This window comes from Galleria mellonella, unplaced genomic scaffold, assembly GCF_026898425.1.
Source record: "Galleria mellonella isolate WM207_F2 unplaced genomic scaffold, CSIRO_AGI_GalMel_v1 utg35, whole genome shotgun sequence".
Classification (NCBI taxonomy): domain Eukaryota; kingdom Metazoa; phylum Arthropoda; class Insecta; order Lepidoptera; family Pyralidae; genus Galleria; species Galleria mellonella.
The window spans coordinates 4,730,303-4,751,595 of NW_026442082.1; the positions used below are offsets into that span (position 1 = coordinate 4,730,303).

General features: G+C 35.5%; 1 protein-coding gene across 1 annotated transcript in view; it reads right to left on the reverse strand.

Moving 5' to 3' along the window:
• Positions 1-19,203, reverse strand: part of LOC116412832 (octopamine receptor beta-3R-like) — a 98,039-nt gene extending 78,836 nt beyond the window's left edge. The window contains exon 1 of the mRNA XM_052896861.1: positions 18,993-19,203. The gene's annotated coding sequence lies outside the window, so the exon portion shown is untranslated. The remainder of the gene's footprint in view (positions 1-18,992) is intronic.
• Positions 19,204-21,293: the final 2,090 nt, after the last annotated feature.

A 21,293-nucleotide genomic window follows, 5' to 3' on the forward strand; every position in this document is an offset into this window, starting at 1 on the left:
TCAATTTAGTAGTATTTGAAAAAAAAATTAATTTAAATTAAAATAACTGCTTTTACCACGAATTAAGTTGATTTTTTTAGTGAAAAAATCTTAAATATACAAAATGAAAAAAAAGTTGTGAATTTATGTCTTCTACTTACTTTTACTGTTTTATTTTTGAATTGAATGCGTTGATGACGTCTTAAGAGGTACACTGCTGCCCATCTCTCGATACGTTTTATCTATATTAAAATAGTGTTTTAGCTATTTAGCTAACTGTACGATTGTAATTAAATGGATAAAATGGAAGTTTATGATTTTATACCTTTAAGTATAGACTTAGAATCACCAGATTTACATAGATGTCGCTGCAGAGGTCTTCCTAAATGCAATCGAAAACGTCGAAACTTTTTTATTAAGTGCCTCTTTCGTGGGATAGAAACGGCGATTCGCAGGGAAGTTTGGGTCCACCCCTTTAACTTTTTAATTATACGCGGGGAAGTCTAATTTAAATTCAAATGGTGTCTCGCATTCAAAATTATTATATAAGGCTGACATTAGGGTAAGATTATTTTACTGACAAATTGGGTCATTGTAGATAAGTAGATAGATAGATAGACTTGTTGCAGTCAAACCTCTTAACCAGTCAAAAGTACTATTTTTTTTATGGGTGGAAATGGAATGGTAACCCCGCCTGCGCTATGGGAGCACCAGTAAAGGGTGATCGATGAGAATGAAAAGAGGCCAGTTAGCCCATCATGATGAATTCATCAGGAATTAACCATGGTAGTTTCCAGGGGGAACCGCGAGGAGGTCGACCTGGTTGGGTATATTGCTAGCAATGGGATTCTCAGTCTCCATTACTAACAATCCCTTCTCCCCTGTCAAAAGTACTATTGACTAGCAAAATCAGTTCACTGACTGAAAGTTGTTTATGATAGTACTTTTTACTGCAAATTTAGCAGTTAGGTTAGATTAGGTTAGGTGCTTTTATCTTAGTCAAAAGTATTATTGACTAGAGCATACGCTCAAAAGTCCTTTTGACTGATTTTGCTAGTTATTAGTACTTTTAATTGGTTAAGAGTTTTGACTGCAACAGACTTTCTTTATTGTTCCCTCCAAAAGTGAATTAATGTAATTATAATGTCTATATTATTATTATTATTGTATTCAAACAGGGGCACGGGGACAGAGGTACCCATGGAGACGACTTTCATATTAAACAAAGTCTCCCTCTTAAATTTATTAATCATTAATAGTACTTATATCAAATTAGAGGCTGCGTGATCTAAAAAAAAGTTATGAATTTAATAAAAGTTTTCAATTTAATAATTAAATACAAGTAAATAATGTTTCATCGATATTCGATAGAAATTTAATAAGCAAGTTACTGGAACACTTTTATTGCTTTTTATGTAATCTTTTTAAATATGTTTTTCTTTTTGTGTCGTAAATATTTGTGTTACATTAATATTTTTTTAAGAAAGCGTACAATGTTATGTGATAGGCAATCAATTAAGTTATATTTTATTTTTTGTTTTAATATTTTGCCTCATTCAGCTAACTATTGCAAAATAATTAAGGATTGTGTCCCACGAAAGAAAAACCGACGTCAAATATGACAAAAAAAGATATTTTGATCTAAAAATTAAACAACTGAACTTCTATGACACCAATCCGTAAATATATTCTTTTAGATAAAAAAATAATAATTTTCCAAATCGGTTTAGAACTGACGGATTTATGAATTAGAAAAAAAACATAGAATAATACAACCGAATAGAGAACTTATTTCTTTCTGAAGTCGGTTGAAAATATCTTGTATTAGATAACTTTTTTTTTTATGGGTGAAAATGGTATGGTAACCCCGCCTGCGCTAACGGGATACCAGTGAAGGGTGATAGGTGAGAATGAAAACAGGCCAATTAGCTCATCATGATGAATTCATCAGGAATTAACCATGATAGTTTCCAGGGAGAACCGCGAGGAGGTCGACCTTATTGGGTATATTGCTAGCAATGGGATTCTCAGTCTCCATTACTAACAACGCCTTTCCCCCCTGTATTAGATAACTGTCAATCGTGAACATACATGCAGTTTGCATACATCCTATGTGGTTGTGCCAGTAGTTGCCACGTTTAGCAAGTGAGTTGACAACCGCAGTTAAGCTTTGGTAACGTTTTAAGAAGGACTCTGCTGCTCATCCTTCGATCATTAAGTTTCCTTAGTCGCCTCTTACGACACCCACGGGGTATTCCGTACTATGGCGGAATCACAAAGCGTTAAGTTTATAATATTAGTAAGTATTAAATACAATACTATATCGTCAATATATATATATATATATATATATATATATATATATATATATATATATACATATATAACTATAATTGTCTATAATTTTTCACCACATCTGCTCTTCATACGCTTTCTGTTTTTACCTAATAGTTAGTTGGTAGAGAAAGCTACAGTGCATTAAGCTCGCCACTCGTAAAAAGATTTATTATTCGATAAAGAATAAATAAATAAATAAAAATAAAACATAACCAAAAAATGTCTAGAACCCTTTTTTCCATAACTTCATTTACGTTAATTTTATATTAACAAAAGCATGTAATGTAATATACATATTAACACTCCATTGTTACAATAATTAACGTACCGTGAAGGGAAAAATGATTGATACTCTTACCCGTTCGTGTTTAATTACACAACAATTATGAATAAAATCCGTATTAGCAAAAATAGAATAAAACATAATGGAATAGAAAGGAAGAGAATGGAATAGAAAAGAAAAAAACAATAACTGGTGTCTATTTATTTATTTTTTTACCACAAAAGTGGAAAACAAGTATACAGCCTGTCTAATGGTAAATGGTCGCTGTAGTCTATGGACGCCTGCAACATTAGAGGTGTCACGTGCGCGTTGCAGATCCTGAAGAAATCTTAATATACCCTTTTTGAAGTGTAATTTTTTTTTATACAACTTAGAATGGCAAACAATCTGATGGCCCACCTGATGGCAAGTGGTAACCGTCGCTTATAGACATGAGCAGTATCATGGACATAACATGTATGTGACCATCTAGGTTCTAGGGTATGAGGGTGAATAGCGAGCTCCCTGTCGTTGGCGAGCTATACGATGGTAGAAAGTGGTCGTGGGCATCATATTGAATAATTCCTCTGAGTACACTCCGTTATACAAACGGTAAAACAAGCAGAGCGAGGCAAAATCTGTCCTAAGACTAAGTTTGTCATATTATGACAGTTATACACTACCGAATATTTGTGCAAAATTTTGTGACAATGTCACAAACACTTTGTCACAACCTTTGGCCGGGCATTTAACTAATTGGATTGTAACACAAAATAAACGATGCGTGAACACGTACCCGTCTATAACAAATAGTTATTGATGGCGCTACGTCAAATGAATTCGGTGAAGTGTGAAACGACAGTGTTGCTTTTTAACCGACATCGAAATATGAGGGTGTCGATCCGGCTTTATTACACGACTGGTAAACAAAATTTAGCATGTTTTACACGATTCAAATAATTAAATTAAATGAATTTATTTTTCTAGAATATTGATAATTTTTAAATTAAATCCTCAGGAGTGGCAACGCATGGGGGGTATCATGGGCGAAACAGTATGTGTGTGTGTACTGTTATGTCCACGGTACTGCTCATGTCTATAGGCGACGGTTACCATTTTTCATCAGGTGGACCGTCATTTGCCATTCTAAGTCGTATAAAAAAAGCATATTTGGAGATTCGCATAAACTAAATATTATATGTATACTGTGAACCAAGAGTTTAATGAATTAATATTCATAATCCAATAATAATTGATCGATTCAGAACTCTGTATGCATGAAATCTTTTTAAAAACATTAAGTCTTTCCAACAAATCAACACGTTGGACAAAAATAAACTTTGTTTTACCTCACGATGTGATTTTAATGTATGTATAATGTAAATAACCGTTGGGGAAACGTTATAGTTTAATATAATTTAACGGTTAAACGTGTCACCTGTAAAAGTCCACCACTTTGTTTGCAATACGTAGGATGTATTGCTTTATGAATTTTCTTCTTTCTCTTTTTCTATAGTTTTTTACAACAGAACTTAACGGTAATTAAAGATTGTGTCCCATGAAAAGAACTAACTTTAATTGTGGCGAAACCAGTTATTTTAAATTAATAACTAAACTACTGTAGCGATTTTAATAAAATTCCTATGAGACTAAGTTGTAAATATAGCCTTACTACATAGTATAACACAAAGTCGTTGTCGCTGTCTATCCGTTCCTATGTATGCTTAAATCTATAAAACTAAGCAACGAATTTTAATGCGTTTTTTTTTAATAGATAGAAGGATTTAAGAGGAAGGTTTATATGTATAATTATGCATATAATACATTTACCAGCGGAAGACTTTGTACAAAAGTCGATTGCTTGGGTACCTCTGTCCCATTCATGTTTCAACCGTGAAACAGCTGTGTTTGCATGGCTGTGTTTCGGTTTGAAGGGTGGGATATGGCGTGAATTTACTGAGAAACATTATACGCTGTTATGTCCATGGTACTGCTCATGTCTATAGGCGACGGTTACCACTTTCCATCAGGTGGAACGTCAGCCTGTTTGCCATTCTAAGTTGTATAAAAAAAATGCATAATTTGGTAGTAAAACACTGATAATTTTAGAAGTTTCTAATAGGTAATATATAGTAGTATAGCACCCGTGCGAAGCCGGGGCGGGTCGCTAGTTTAAGATAAAAAAATGAATTTACCAAATCGGTTCAGAACTGACGGAGTTATTAGGTAGCAAACGTAAAAAAAAAATATACAAGCGAATTGAGAATTTACTTCTTTAAGAAGACGGTTGAAAATGTGAACATTTGTTTGTTTACATCAGTGTTTATCAATTTATTGTATATCGTGCGACTCCCTTAGTATATAAAAATATTTTGCGACCCCCCTACCATTCGCGGTTTCTTACATGTATGCACATATTTTATTATAGTATAAATATATAATTTTTTATACATATTGTTAACTTGTGTAAATAAATATAAAATGATAGACATTTTCTTAATAAAAACATGTTTTTGAACGTTGTTTCTTTAAGGCTTCATAACCTTCCGCGACCCTCTAACTTGGAACTCTCCCAGATGGCTGCGACCCACACTTTAGAAAGCACTGGTTTACATTTTCATTAAATTTTATTGGGTATTTACGAAACTATAAAACAGTGTGCTAATGTTCATTAGTAATATATATTGAAAATCGATTAAGTGATTCGATATTTCGTTTCCTCGCTATTTACATTTAAAGTGTATTTCTATGGTAATTTCAAGAAAATTTTGTTATCATTTCATGAAGTTCCGTTCAAATTCAAATCTGAATAATCTTTTTTCAAATAGACTTGTTTACAAGCACTTTTAAATCGCCATTTTTCTATGAATGCAGAATTCGTAAAATTGTTGTCTATTGTAAATAAGGCAAAATACAAAGCTCAAGAGTTACTCTTTTTAATCTCTGTTTTACATTTATTTATTTATTTATTTATTAATTTCATTAGTACATATATATGTACATGGCGGACTTAATGCTAAAAGCATTCTCTCCCAGTCAATCATAGGGAAGTGTTAGAATACTCGAGTGCGGTACTACTAACTATTGATATACATACATACTAAAATTACATATATAAACGAATAAATATATGTATATAAATAACAAAAATATACGTACATATATAAAAATATACTATATTATACACGAAACAGAAGAATATAAAGTACTTACTACTTAACATTATGTGTATTTATTTAAATATACTAAGTAAAACATTACAAGGTTATTAAAAGCCCGTGTATGATCAACATACATACATACATACATTTTGTCATTCAAGTAATGTTATTGAAATAGAATACAATTATTCTACTAATATGAAATTAATTTTTTTTATACAACTTAGAATGGTAAACAAGCTGACAGCCCACCTGATGGAAAGTGGTAACCGTCGCCTATAGACATGAACAGTACCATGGACATAACAGAGTGTACTGTTTCGCCCATGATACCCCCCATGCGTTGCCATTCCTGAGGACTCAGGTGTTATTCCTCTTTACCCTGTAAATTCACACAAACTACTTTTGTACAAAGTCTCCCTCTGGTAAACGGAACCGCGTGGAGATCGACCTGATAGGGTATATTGCTAGCAATGGGGATGTCAGACCTCAATAATAAAAATCTCTTTCATTGCGACGATTGGATGACACTTACTCAATATAAAATAGCTGGTCAAGTGCGAGTCGGACTCGCACAACGAATGTTCTAGACAAAATCATCAAGTTTATTTTTTTTTTGTTAAATAACTATAAACTTACAGTTTTCGGATTTTTTCCTTTACTTGTGCTACATGACATTGCTTCTTGTCAAATTTTATGATTCTAGGTCAATGGGAAATACCCTAGACGTTATGATTCCTTTTGCGAATGTCAAAATATGCGATATAAATGGAACATAAACGGCCGTATCTTTTGATTTAGAAGCTAGATTTTTTCACTGCTCTAAGAGATTGCAGATCTGAGTATTTGATATTAATTTAAACTTGATACCTTAATGCGTTCCTAAGAAAAAAGGCTCTTGATAGATAGACGATCAGACTACGAAGTGATTTTATAAGGGATCCGTTTCTTCCTTTGGAGGTACGGAACCCTAAAAAATGATACCGCAGATTACCTACAAGTTATTTCTGTAACCAATACTCACAATGAAGTTAAGACGTTGCCCAAGTTCCAAGACTTATTTCTAAGAAGAAACCCTTATTTCAGGATAATTTAGCCCTTAATCCAGGAAGAAGCCTCAAGTTATAAAATGAAACTCATGTACGGAACAATTTCCGAACTCGTATCTTCTATATTTAGTTCGACAACGTAATAAGATATTACTCGATGGCACATGTATTTGTTTGCAACACGCGATGTGTTTCTTTTATTGCTTTTTTTTTTTTAAATTAAGGAGTTCTTGATTTCTTACTGCAGATACACGTTTATTAGCAGTGCGCGAATCCGAATGATTATTATTCGAATAATTAGTAATTACTAATTCTATAACTCGACTACTAAATTAGTAATATCGCTTAAATGATTCTACTAATTAGTAATTCGATCTCAAGTTTATAATAAGTTTACTATTGTAATCTTTTAGATGAAACAATAAAGAGTATCTATCTATCTATTTATTTACTACGAATAAAACAATGTCCTTTCCCTATATCCACTACCTTAACAATAGCTAATAATTAATAGACAATAAAAAAAATACTACTTAATTACTGCCGTCCATTGTTTTCTCAGTGTGAACACTTCTTGTAATTGTTTGTATCTATAATAAGTTTACTATTGTAATTTTTTGGAGAAAACAATAAAGAGTATCTATCTAATAAACTCATGATTATCGAAAATTGCTAATTTTTACTAAATATACTAATTTGCCAATACTATTGACCATTAACAAGAAAAGCTGGAATGCCCAGCAATCGGATCGACTCGGCTATGTTCGACGAAGCGTATAGCGAATGAAATTAGTAATCGCACGATTATAATTGGTAATAATTCGAAAGTCATTCGAATTGTTCAGTCGAATAATAAGTAATCGTATTAGTAACTTCACGCATCACTAGCGTTTTGTGAAAGTACACACATAGTATGTCAATTAACGTAATCCATTAATAGGGTCTCAAAAAATATCTCTTTTTTTCCTAAAAAATATTTTTTATAATACAAAAAAAAATTAAAAGTCTCTAAAAATAAATATAATCTGTACCTGTATCAACGACACTATTTAGTAATTGGCTCATTGATCTGTAAAAATTGTGTCCTGGTAATCCCTTTATGGACTCCCGCGACACAGGTTCTATGCCTAGTGCGGGGTCCAATGTATTTTGTACGTATTTTATATTCCTTGTTTTTAAATTAATCTACACTAATATTATAAAGAGGAAAGATTTGTATTTTTGTGTGTATGTTTGTAATAAATAAACTCAAAAACTACTTTGCCGATTTCAAAATTTCTTTCACCATTACAAAGCTTCATTCGCCCTGAGTAACATAGGCTATATCATGTAAAAAAATGCTATAAAATATCTTTGGTCGCGTGCGCTGCGGAAACTATTGGTGATAGAACAAAAGTATGTTCTACAATATTGAAGAAAATATCAATAACTACAAAAAACTTCGCGATACTATATGTCCAACTATTATCGTTATGTCACAATAAACACTTTTTAAAATATTGTAAAAATGTCCACCCGTGCGAAGCCGGGACGGGCCGTTAGTAAATAAATAAAATAATAGGTATAACATAACCTTCAAGAAAAGAGCATATTCCTTTTTAAAAGACCGGCAGTACACCTGCAATGCCGTTGGTGTTGTGGGTGATTATAGGCGGCGGTAATCACTTACCATCAGGTGAGCCGCATGCTCGTTTGCCCCCTGTGTTGTAAAAAAAACTCCTTCCTGGGTTTTGTAACAGGCAACTTAAGAAACCTAATAGCCCAGGATCTGGCAGTAGCCGTCCTTTTAAAAAGAAATATGTTCTTTTTTTTAAGGTTATGATGTCGTATCGGTTTGGAAATCGGGGTGGCCTAATCTATGTTGGTATATAGTTAAGTTCAGTACAACGGTAGTTTATATTTCAATTTAACATATAGAATACTTTATATTCGTAGCTTGATACATCCAGGAAAAGTCACGGGAAATTGCCAGTATACGGTACATATATACACATAGATATCAAGGCTTTATGAGTAAATATAGTCAACCAAATGCTCCCGGCCTTTATCCTCACATACATTTCCAGTTTCGCCCACTTCCCCAACATTAACTTTTTAAACCAGGGGTTCTCAAAGTGTGCGCCTCTGCCATTCTGTTCCATTGTAGAGAGTATAGAGGGCGCTATGAGACACTCTTGTTATGGGAAGATCACCATTGTATTTTATATCCTATTTTCATTAATTTAGAAATGTTTTTGTGTGTTAATGTTTTTTTTTTTAAACACAGTAACAGCCATGTTTCTGGACCATTTTTCGCAGTTTAAATTGTATTCCGAATTGAGCGGTAGATTCATCAAAAAAATTACTTTCATATTGTTATTGCTTAGTGATAAGGTCGCCTTTTGAACCACTTCTCATAATGAATTAACTGTATTAATTACTTTTGCAAATAGTGCAATAAAGTGTAAATAAATAAATAATCAAAAACGATTTTTATTAACTTTATATGAATTAAAGATTTTTTTTTTTAATACATAATCTCAGCTCTATATTGCGGATGTTTTAATTTTTGTACTTGTCTAACTAGTATTCCTGTACTTTCATCGAATATTAAAGACTACGGGACGCCGAGACAAAGTTTTAAACCTATAAGTGCGCCGCGAACCGAAAAACTTTGGGAATCCCTGCCTTAAACCAATTTATTGGAGACAAATCCTTAACATAAGAACATTTGAAGTTACACAATTAAGTGACTCCGCTTAAAGATCCTTTCGGTTGGACAAATTCAAAGTGCCTCCCAGCGTTGTTGTACAGAAAGACAAATCGTTCATAATATTTATTATATAGGGCGGTTTTATCGTTAAATTAATTAAAACACACCTTTTGTGTTCTGAAATTTGATTTTAAAGGTCCCTTTGATGCGAAATGATTTCGTTTGTTCGTTATGAATTTTGTATCTGTCGCATGTGATAAAATATCAATATTTTTTTTTCTAATTTAATTTTCTCAAACATGCTTGGAAATGTGAGCATTATTTTGACAATCTTCTTCGTGAAAAATCAAAATTGCCGTACTGGCTAGATACATGCGGGAAGCGGCCGGCAAAATTTGTGTCAAAATCCATATCTGTCGTGTATTGTGGCCAGATAAATTAATATGTAAACTCATATCTGTCCTGTAATTTAAAAATGGAATGACCTTTTACTTTGAAACATGGCTACCAAGGAGGCAACTAATAAAACGTTTTATTTAAATTTCTAACTGGCTTACAAATAGAAAGCTGTTTATTGAAAAAAAAAAAAAACAAAGAAACATTATGGCGCGTGAAAAATTATTATTGTTATTATTATATATATATATATATATATATATATATATATATATATATATATATATATATATATATATATATATATATATATATATATATATATATATATATATATATATATATATATACATGTATAACATATATAATATAACTGTTATTGTAATGATGATAAATTGGAACATAAGACAAAAGAAAATAAGGCAAAAAAATAAATATATATATTTTATTCAATCCACTTTCATTCATATTTTAATAATAATGATTCTGATACTTATAAATTTGACCAATTATTGACTTTATTTGTTTTTTATCAACTGTATAATTCAGCTGAGTGAACTTCTTTTATGTACCCTTACTTTATAATGATCTATAGCCTTCGGCAATTGGGCTATTATTGGATACAATGTAATTTTCAAGTATTTTTAATTATTATTTTCTTTCTAGCTTTATTTACCATGCGACTTCGCGTGAGAGAGATATATCGATTGACGGGAATAAATATAGCTTAGGAGGGTCTATTGAAACTGTTTTTTTTATTCAACTTAGAATGGCAAACAAGCTGACGGGTCACCTGATGGAAAGTGGTAACCGTCGCCTATAGACATGAGCAGTACCATGAACACTGTTTCACCCATGATACCCCCCATGGGTTGCCATTCCTGAGGACTCAGGTGTTATTCCTCTGTACCGTGTAAATTCACTGCCATATCCCACCCTTCAAATTGAAATACAGCCAAACAACGGTTTTACGGTAGAAACACGAATGGGACAAAGATGCCCAAGGAAACGACTTTTGTACAAAGTTTTCTTCTGAAATTTTGAATTTTGGGAATCAATTTTGTGTTGTCGTTCATACCGAAATCGGCGCAGTAACTGGAGCTTAACATTTCGTTGTTCTTAAATCCTACCATAAAAGTCCAAAGGAACGATATTTTCATATTTTAAATAGTATGTGATATGTAATTTTAACATCAAATTTGTATTTCGTTCGATCCCAAAATTTTGGAAAACATTTTGTAGTGGGCTCTAAGATCTAACCCATACAGTACGTGTACGAAATATATAACTTTTAGATAACATATCTTTAAGTTAAACTTTCAGATATGACTTAAACTGACGGTCGCCAACCCATTTGCCAAACGTGGCAACTTCAATAAGGGAAGACTTATATTTAGCAGTGGACAATTAAATGGTTGATGTGAATGAATGAATAATGACCAATTAGTTACTTAAATTTAAATAATTATTCAAGTTCCTTGAGTTTTATTAAATTGATGCTATTTTTACGTATTTATTTAAAGATAATTCTGTAGTAACTACTAATTTTAATGATTTCTTTAATGAATGATGATGGAACAGTAACCCCGCCTACGCTATCATTATACACTGGCGGGGCACCAGTCTAGATTGGTAGGTGAGAATGAAAAGGCAGGTCAGTTAGCCTATCGTGATAAATTTACTTGTAGAACATGATGGTTTCTAGGTAGAACCGCGAGGAGGTCAACCTCACAAGGTATATTGCTAGCAATGGGACTACTAATCCCTATTATTAACAATCCCATTTAAATTTAAATTTTTAGGTCATGTCTCCAAAAATAAATTCATTTATTTATAAGTTCCCTTAGTTGTTTTTTACGACACCCATGGGGAAAAAGGGGTGGTACATTCTATGCCAGGACACGGTAATTTAAGTAACTACGTAGTAGTTAATTTGAAACTTTCCCGTTGTTTACATATTTAAATATAAATAATAAATAAATAAATATTTAAAATACACAATCGGGACTGCCAGATGAAGACGCCGCACTTTAGTTCTGTCGTGACCACGACTTGGTGCAATCCACGTCGTAACCTCGGCAATAAAGAAGCAGGTATGTAGGTACTATTTACATGTAAAAGTTTTACATTAACAGTTTCGATTGCGTTTTTAAAACTACTTTCGGAAATACTCCAGCAGCAGTATTTCCGACCCGATGTGACATCATAACCTTAAAAAAATAGCTTATTCCTTTTTCAAAGGCCGGCAGCACACTTGCAATGTCGCTGGTGTTGTAGGTGACCATGGGCGGTGGTAGTCACTTAACATCAGGTGAGCTGCTGGCTTGTTTATCCTCTGTGTTGTAAAAAAAAAACGTAGTACTTTATTTTAGTACCTGATTACAATTTTTTTTCATTGCGCATATAAACATGATTTCTGAATTGATTGGCACGATTGTTCACACGTACGTGTGAATGGCTGTACCTATTTTGTTGAAGTTTGAATATTCTTTGTTTTTAATGTGCCTTTGAAACGGAGATTTGCACAATTTGACGGACCAATATTTCAACACAACATGACAGAGGCGAGCCCGCTGCTGTCTACCGGATTAATTAAGTTACTTAATTGTGTTTATCCCGAACAGAGAGTTAGTAGGAGTTGTTTAATTTAATTCATTTTCAAGTTAATTCTATTATTTTTTTTAATGGCCCTTTTGACGGAAATTTAAAAATAAATAAGAAGCCTATAATGGCGGTTAGTATGATGAAGCTTGCCTTTGATTTTTCACTAATTGGTGTCAATTATTATTACAATTTGCCGTGTGGTCCCGGCATAGAATGGGCCACCTTTGCCTTTCCCGTGGGTGTCGTAAGAGGGGACTGATGAAACTTTCGAAGTCGAGGGATGGGCAGCAGTGTATCTCTTAAAACATCACTAAAATCTAACTGCGGTTGTTAACCCGCCTGCCAAGTGTGGCAACTACTGGCAACCCCTCCCTTCTTTTGGGGGAAGTCTATGTTCAACAGTGGATAGTTAATGGGTGAAATAATAATAAAAATTATGACAAATCGCCGTGTGGTCCCGGCATAGAACGGGCCACCTTTGCCTTTCCCGTGGGTGACATAAGAGGTGACCGAAACTTTTTGGTTAAGAAATGGGTAGCAGTGTCTCTCTTAAAACGTCACTTAAGCCTAACTGCGCTTGCTAATTTATCTGTCAAGCGTGGCAACTATTGAAAATACCCCCCTTTTAGGGGAAACCCAAGTTCAGCAGTAGATGTCTGATATAACGATTATGCCTATGCCTGATATGTATGTAATTTTGTATGTAACATTGTTAAGTCCGCCATTTTATATTAAATCTTTTAATGTGTCCAATACAATTTTGTACTTTGTCAGTATTTACATTTTTTGTATATCTCTTAATAAAGGGTTTATCTATCTTCACCAGAGGGAGACTTTGTACAAAAGTCGTTTGCTCAGGTACTTCTGTCCCCTTCCCTGGGCGCCCCCAGAAGCGGAACGCATCCCGCCCCAGCAGCTGGAAGAGGTACTGGCTGCGCTTTTCCCAGCGCAGCCGGAGTTTACACCCCCTCCCATGTTACCGCGGAGCCATGAGGTTAGCGGTGCTGGAGCTGTAGGGGCCATGAGAGTCTCCCAGGAGGAGTTTGCAGCGGCTGTGGATAGGCTCCGAGCGAAGAACACCGCCCCGGGGCCTGATGGGATACCCGGCCGCGTTCTAGCCTTGGCCCTGGGCGCCCTAGGGGACCGTCTCTGGGACCTGTTCGACAGGTGCCTGGAGACGGGACGATTTCCCGACGAGTGGAAGATGGGTAGAGTGGTCCTCTTACGGAAGGAGGGGCACCCCGCAGGTTCCCTTGCACCCTCGGCATTCCGTCCCATAGTATTGCTGGGGGAGGTTGGCAAGCTGTTTGAAAGAATAATAGCAGGTCGCCTCACCCAACACTTGTCCCAAGTAGGTCCCGGCCTCAGCCCGAGGCAGTTCGGATTTCGTGCGGGTCTGAGCACCATTGATGCCGTCGCTCGTGTTCGGGTTCTCTCGGATGAGGCGACGTCCAGCGGTGGGGTGCTGTTGGCAGTGTCGCTTGACATCAAGAACGCCTTCAACACCCTGCCATTCGCGTGCATTAGGGAGGCACTAAAATATCATCGGGTGCCTCTCTACTTGCGGGACGTAATCGGGACCTACCTAGAGCACAGAATAGTGCACTGCGTGGGACAGAATGGGGCGGTAGCGTCGAGGGAGATGCAGCGTGGTGTCCCACAGGGGTCGGTGCTGGGACCGATCCTGTGGGACATCGGGTATGACTGGAACTTGCGGGGTGCTCTACTTTCCGGCAGCGATGTTGTCTGCTATGCAGACGACACGCTTGTTGTTGCCAAGGGGAGCACTTACAGGGAGGCTGCCCGTCTTGCCACGGCAAGCGTGGCACTCGTCGTCGGTCGTGCGCGTCGCCTTGGGCTCCATGTGGCGCTGGAGAAGTCGGAGGTACTTTGCTTTCACAGACCCCGACGAGCGCCACCAGAGGGAGCCCACATAATGGTCAGTGGCCAGAGATTGGTCGTCAAGCCCCATATGAGGTACTTGGGGCTTGACTTAGACAGTCGCTGGAACTTCCGTAGGCACTTCCCGAGGTTGGCCCCCCGCCTTATGGCGGCTGCCGGTGCTCTAAGCCGGCTGCTGCCAAACATAGGAGGGCCAGGAGGGAGCACACGCCGCCTTTACCTTGGGGTGGTGAGGTCCATGGCCTTATATGGGGCCCCGATATGGAACAGGGCCCTGAGTAGGCAAAATGTGGCCTGTTTAAACAGGCCACATAGGGCCATGGCGATCCGCATTATACGCGGATACCGCACTATCTCCACGGAGGCGGCATGTGCGATGGCGGGCTCGCCGCCCTGGGAGTTGGAGGCCAATGCCTGTGCGTCGGTCTACGAGTGGCGTGCGGAGCGGAGGCGTCAGGGTGCCGAGCCTTCCAGCCTGGAAGTTGCGCTGCGGAAGTCCCACGTTCGACGGGTCCTGCAGCGGGAGTGGGAACAGCGGCTGGTCGAGCCATCGGCCGGCCGGAGGACCGTCGAGGCTATCCGTCCACTTCTTAAGAAGTGGATGGATAGGCGGCGAAGGCCGCTGACCTTCAGGATGACACAGATACTGTCCGGGCATGGGTGCTTTGGGCGATATCTGTGTCATATCGCGCGCAGGGAGCCGACGGAGGAGTGCCATGCCTGTGGAGCGGACCAGGACACGGCGGAGCATACGCTGGAGGAGTGCCCAGCGTATGCCGATGAGCGTCGTGACTTGTCCGCGGTAGTGGGGACCGATCTCTCGCTGCCCGCCGTAGTCCGGCGGATGGTGAGCAGTGAGAGATCGTGGGAAGCAATGCTCGTCTTCTGCGATGCCGTCATGTCGCAGAAGGAGGCGGCGGAAAGGGAGCGGGAGAGTGCCACTCTCGCACCGTCAATCCGCCGCAGACGAGTCAGACGCAGAAGAAGGGGCGTGCCCAGTTCCGCCCCTCCTCCTTCCCCACTGGGGCCGGGGTGATACCTGTGGGAAGGTATTGTCCCAATGGTCCTGGGGGATGTGCTTATATACCGGCGCATCCCCCGAGTGGTAGGGTGAGCACGCCATTCACCCTATCTTGAGAGAGGAGACCTGCTCTTACCATCAAGGGGCGGGTCGCTGCCGTCGGAGATGTGGTGAGTGCGAAAGCGAACCCATGTCTCCGACATATGGCACCTCGAGGGTATATCGTCTGGTTTTTGGTGGGTACACCCCCACCTTACGGGGGGACTCCCACAGTACCCATACACCTCCCACAAGGTGTATGGGTCTGCATAAAGCATTTTCCAGACGTTAAAAAAAAAAAAAAAAAAAAAAGGTACTTCTGTCCCCTTCGTGTTTCTACTGCGAAGCAGTTGTGTTTGCATGGCTGCGTTTCGGTTTGAAGGACCCATCCTTATCCCAATATGGCAGTGAATTTACAGGATACAGAGGAATAACCACCGAGTCCTCAGAAATGGCAACGCATGGGAGGTATCATGTGCTCATGTCTATAGGCAACGGTTACCACTTTCCATCAGGTGTACCGTCTGCTTAGTTGCATACAAATATATCTGTTTATAAAATTATTCTATATCCAAATCTCTTTTAATAAATATAGCTAATATTTTTAATTAAAAGTAATTAAAAATAATATGGCGTGAAGAATATAAAAAGGGGTTGGCGGCTCTCATTTACCTGCACCATTATATGTGGGTAAAATTATGTACTCGTAAAAATTTATGATTTAACCCCATCGTGTGGAAATGTACACTAAACTTTATTTTTTATGTAAAAGTTGACAATGTTTTTAAATATTGCTTCATTCAATTCATAATACATTTTATACACGTCGGTTTAAAAAGCTTTTTGTCTCCTTCTATTTGTTGGAGAATATAGAAGGAAATAGTTTAATATATTTTATATTATATTTCTTTTTATTTGTTTAAACTTCATTGCACAGTAAAATTCTATGTACATTTGGTGGATTTCACACCGAACGGTGTTCTCTACCAGTCAACCATTGAACAAACCGAGAAATAAGTAAGCGGTGCATTATTAAATAGAGAAAAAATAAAGCAGTGCTTGATATATGACATATTATAAATATATAATTAAACTAAATTACATAAATACATATTTGTTTTAAATATTTATCTGTTTGTAATTACTCCTCTCCATCCAAAGGTTGCCTGGAAGAGATTGCTTTCAGCGATAAGGTCGCCCATTGTTTTCTCATTGTGATTATTTCTTGTAATTATTTATATTTATAATAAGTTTACTATTGTAATGTTTTGGAGGGAACAAGGAAAAGTATCTATCTATCAATATATAATATTATTTGTAAGCATGAAAACCAATAGGAGGAAGCCTATGTTCAGCGGTGGACAGTTCACAGCTGATATATATACCGTGCACATACCGTGTATATATATATATATATATATATATATATATATATATATATATATATATATATATATATATATATATATATATATATAGTGTGTGTGTGTGTGTATTCTCTTATATTTATGTATGTATATTATAATCCGTTATTTGTTATTAAAGTATACATTATTTATTGTATCTAGATATATATTATTAACTGTTCTTTGCTTTACCTATCCCAATATGAAGTATACCGCGTTTGTGATTCACTGTTCAGCCCAAAGATTGTCTGGTAGAGAATGCTACTAGCATTAAGTCCGCCTTTTGTACCATATTTTCTTTTGGTCAATATTATTTAAATAAATTATATATATATATATATATATATATATATATATATATTTTTTTTTATTTTGAACTGAGTATGATCCTCTGGGAATCATCGTGGTAAATTCCTGCTTGGTGGCTTGGTTATCACGATGACCTAGCTGATCTCAATTTATCCTCACCTACCGCTGATACTCCACCAGCGTATACCATTAAAGCGAAGTTATTATTCCATTTTCATCCTTTTAAAAAGGAATAGAGTCTAAGTATTTGTATTCTTATACTTCTCATTGTATATTTGATTCATTCATTTTTCATTTGAAACGCTTTTATTACGAATATCTATATAAAATAGTTTGCATGAGATTAGACTCTATTCCAAACTATTAAAAACTATTTTTGAATGTCTCTTTATTAGAAATTAGATAAAATATAGTCTAAACGAGTATCTGACTGGGATAATTATAGAATATTATTTATTTTAATTCAGTACAGGTTATTAAAAAATATACTAATATTACAAATAAGTTATTTACTCAATTCAATATAAACTGCAAAATAGTTTTGATTGAAATTTAGTATATAGATAGACTCGTCGTCATCACATCAGCCATTTACTGTCGACGGCTGAACATAAGTCTCCCCTTATTGGGGAGAGGGGGTTGCCAGTAGTTGCCACTCTTGGCAGGCAGATTGGCAACCACAGTTAGGCCTTGGTGATATTTTAAGAGGGACGCCGCTACCTATCCTTTGACCACTAAGTTCCATAGTTCCCTCTTACGACACCCGCGAGATAAAAAGGGGTGGCCTATTCTGTACTGGGACCACTCGATATATATTTTAATAACTAGCTGACTCGGCAAACGTTGTTTTGCCATATACATTATTTCGAGAACTATACATGAAAATTTATCCTACTACAATTATTATATTCGATTGCCATCTTGTAACTCTATTGCGGCATAAAAAAATCGCGATTACAAAGCAGGGGTTGATCGCAAAAGCGTGAAAATTTTAATTTGTATGTATTTTTCAATGCCATCATAAAATAAAAATAAAAAAAATGTCAAAAAAATAAAATATTTAGAGGTGGGGCACCCTTATCATTGAGGGGTATGAAAAATAGATATTGGCCGAATCTCAGACCTACCCGATATGCACACAAAATTTCATAAAAATCGGTAAAGCCGTTTCGGAGGACTTTGGTAACAAACACCGTGACACGAGAACTTTATATATTAGATTATATATTAATAACTGCCATATAATTAGATAATTTGTTAGTTCTGGTAATTTCTAAATTTAGAATACCTTGCATTATGAGAAACCATTCATAAACATCTATGGAGATAGTCCAGAATACCCAGACATCAGTACATTTACAAAAGATCAATTCTCAAATTGATTGGACTGAGAATCGAACCCGGGAGTTCATTTACGGCGAGCAACGTACTTACTATTGCACAATAGAGATCGTGATTCCTCCGTTAAAGTTATTGTAATCCTTTATTAGTATTGTGTAAAAGTTTTTAAAGATATTTAGTTGTTTGTTAAATAAATGGCTGAACGAATTTGAATAAAATTACAGTACACAGATAATATTTCTTTTAACATACAAGATACTGTATATACTAATATAATATATATAGACAAAAAAAAAAACAAAACTACTTAATGACATTTGGAAGTCAGTTACTTAATCACGACGAAACAGCTGGAAGGGTTTTAATTAAATGTACACATATTAAACTATATTAAAACACAGTATACTTTTTATCTTAATTTAACGTGAACAAAACCGTAGTTTTAATGCCAATTAAGAAATTATAGTATAATTAAAAAAAAAAAGATATAATACCTTCATCGGGTCCAAATAAACTGCTACCATTTCCTCGCACTACGATATTGTACGTGGGGTTGTTAGCTAAAAAGCGATCCACTTTTTACATACCAATAATTCACTGATACCAAAATATAGCGTATCCACTTATACCCATTTTATAAGCAATTATTTTATTTTATGATAAGTACGACCGAAAACCCGTACGCGTTACACGTAGAAGCGCTACGAGCCGTCTCTACGAGTATACTGCCGTAGCACGGGAAGCTACGGAGGCTACGAAGTTACATCTCCTATATTACGACGCTCTGTCCCTTTTTGTCGTGTTGCGAAAAGGTTTTCTGTCTCATTTGTGAATGCTGAAATAAGAGTGGATGTAGATTTTGTTTGTTGAACGCTCGAACTAGAATCATTGTTGCTATTTTAGCGTTAAGATTTTTTTTTCTGAGCGCAGGGTTGCGTGTTGGGTTTTATTAGCCGACTGTTGTGAAAGAGGATTATATTTTTCTATTTTATGTATGTATGTATAAATATATAGCATAACATAAATACTAAATGGGATTTTGGAATAAAAAAAATAATAATTCAGGGGTCATTATATTCGTATTAATTGTGAAAGTACTAGATGGTAAATTAATTTTTTTTTATGTACTGTTATGTATACATCCTATAAAATAAATTTGAAGGGCTTTAACAGCCAAAAATGTACATAATATTTCATTTAACAATTAGGTTTTTGTAATTTAAATTCTTCCACTTTTAAAAGAGATGATTTATATCTCGGTTCACATGCACATGTGGTCATGAAATAATTATGACGTTCATTAACTACGAGAAACATGTAAGAAGGTTATTTTCAGTTAAAATTGTTGAAATGCGACCGTTGGTTGTGCAAGCATATAGTAGCATGAAATAAATACGTAGGTTATTGAAAACTCGACAAAATTCTTAGTATTTTTTTTAATTTTAGCTTTGAATTGAAATTGTTTCATATACACACGTTTGCACATGTCAGCGTCATGTAAATACCAAAGTTCATTAAATGATAGAAATGTATAAAAACAATTTGAATTGACAGTTGGATTTTCTTTTGTGATATCGTCATGTTCACTTTTTTGTTTAATTTGGAATTATTTAAATTCAGTTCGAAATGAAAATGGCTTCGTGATTGTAATAAATGTAGTAATTCGAATGCAAAGCAATACAGATTTGCATTTGTATTGTTACATTTATTTTAATATATTTCAATATTAATTTAAGTTATTACAGAATCACTCAAGAAACAATAGGTTGATTAATGTCTGAGATATTTTTCAATCCATTATCGTTTCTATGAATATGATTTATTGACATTGAACAGTGTTAGATAAAGCTGAGTGACTTTAAACGAAAAAAATACTACGGTACAATTTGATTTGCACTTAATATCAATAGTTTTAAAGTTCAATTTCTATTATCAGCGAAATGTTTACAAATGTATTGAAAGATAAATTCTTTTCTTAAAATATAAAAAAACAAATTTACAGTACTGAATAACATTCGTAGAATTAATTCAAGTTTTGCAAATTAATTAAATTGTATATCGATAGCTTGGATAAATTTGACTTAGATTACAAATTTATTAGTAATAAGACTATTTGTTATTTTTTTTTTTATTTTGAAGTGATATTTTTTTTATACAACTTAGAATGGCAAACAAGCTGACGGCCCACCTGATGGAAAGTGGTAACCGTCGCCTATAGACATATGTACATAACAGAGTAATCTGTTTCGTCCATGCGTTGCCATTCCTGAGGACTCAGGTGTTATTCCTCTGTACCCAGTAAATTCACGCCATATCCCACCCTTCAAACCGAAACACAGCAATGTAAACAACTGAATTACGGTTGAAACACGAATGGGACAGAGGTACCCAAACAATCGACTTTTGTACAAAGAGAAATCATACTTATTGTAAATTTAAATACGCTATCGGGATTTAGCGTGACGAAAAATTTTGCCGACGTGTCGCAATTTGTGTAAACAATGTTAAAATGACTACAAAAGACAAAAATCCATGGACTTGCAAGGACATATGCAAGTGAAAATAGTATTAATGGGAAATGTATTTCAATTGTAATTATTGTAATTTTTTAAATAAATATTACTTTATATAGTAATTATTATAATTATAAATGACGTGTCATAAGAGCCTGTGACAGATGTAGTTATGAATAAAAACGTTTTGATTGATTGAATGCAAAAGTTTAAAATTAACTGTTTATTTATTTATGTTTATTTCACCATAAATAAAAATTTACAATGACAAGTGAATAATTC